Below are 960 nucleotides of genomic sequence, written 5' to 3' on the forward strand. Positions count from 1 at the left end.
TTCTGGGAAAAAAACCTCTTCCTATCTCCTACTGACCCAGCTCTTTAAACATTAGAAAAAATTTTGTTTTGATTTTTTTAAGCTGGGAACAGAGGAAAGATACCTGTTTACTCTTAATTTCCAGTGTGTTTATTTTTAAAAAAGGATCCTTACATTTTTCTCGGAGGGGTAAAGAAAGATTTCTCTCATCTCATATATGGGCAGTTCTTCAAAGTTTCATTCTAAAAAAAAAAAATCAATCATCTGTGGGAGATGTAGGATGGATCCAGTAATCCTTCTTGTGTTGTTATGGGCTAGATCCCTCACACTTTTAATTAAAAAAAAAAAAAAATTAGGTTTTTTTTTTTGGGAGGTGAGGACAGGGAAAAAAAAGTCCTGGTTAGACCTTCCCAAATCATAGGGAGGCAGTTCCTTAAATTAAAAAAAAAAAAAAAAAAAAATCTGGTATTTTGAATGTTGGATAGAAATGTTCTTGTTCACAATGTATTTCACATAGAGTTTCTCAATTTTTTCTTCTTAATATCAGATTGATTGGGGGATATGGGAGGGGGGCTAGACCCCCTTAACCTTTAACCCCTAGTGTCTCACCCAGGGCCAGTTCTTTAAACTTTTATTTTTAATATAAATCTGTTCTTTAAAAAAAAAATGTTGACAAAGGTAGACAGAAATATTCTCTTCATCCCGCATTTCACATAAAAGCAGCTCTTCAAATATTTATTTTTAAAATCCGTCTGATTGGGAGGTGGCTAAAAAGAGTCCCCTTAAACCCTCTTGTCTGACCCAGGGCTGGTTCTTCAAACTTTTATTTTTAAATGATATTAGATTTTTTTTTTTGGAGAAGGGGGCAGGCAGGGGCAAGAGGAACATCCCACTGAGCCTCGCAATGCCTCCATAAGGCCAGCTCTTCAAACTTTATTTAAAAAATCAATCTGATTTTTGGGGGGTGGCTGGGGGGGGAGC

The sequence above is a fragment of the Phoca vitulina genome, unplaced genomic scaffold, assembly GCF_004348235.1.
Source record: "Phoca vitulina isolate PV1807 unplaced genomic scaffold, GSC_HSeal_1.0 scaffold21, whole genome shotgun sequence".
Taxonomy (NCBI): Eukaryota; Metazoa; Chordata; class Mammalia; order Carnivora; family Phocidae; genus Phoca; species Phoca vitulina.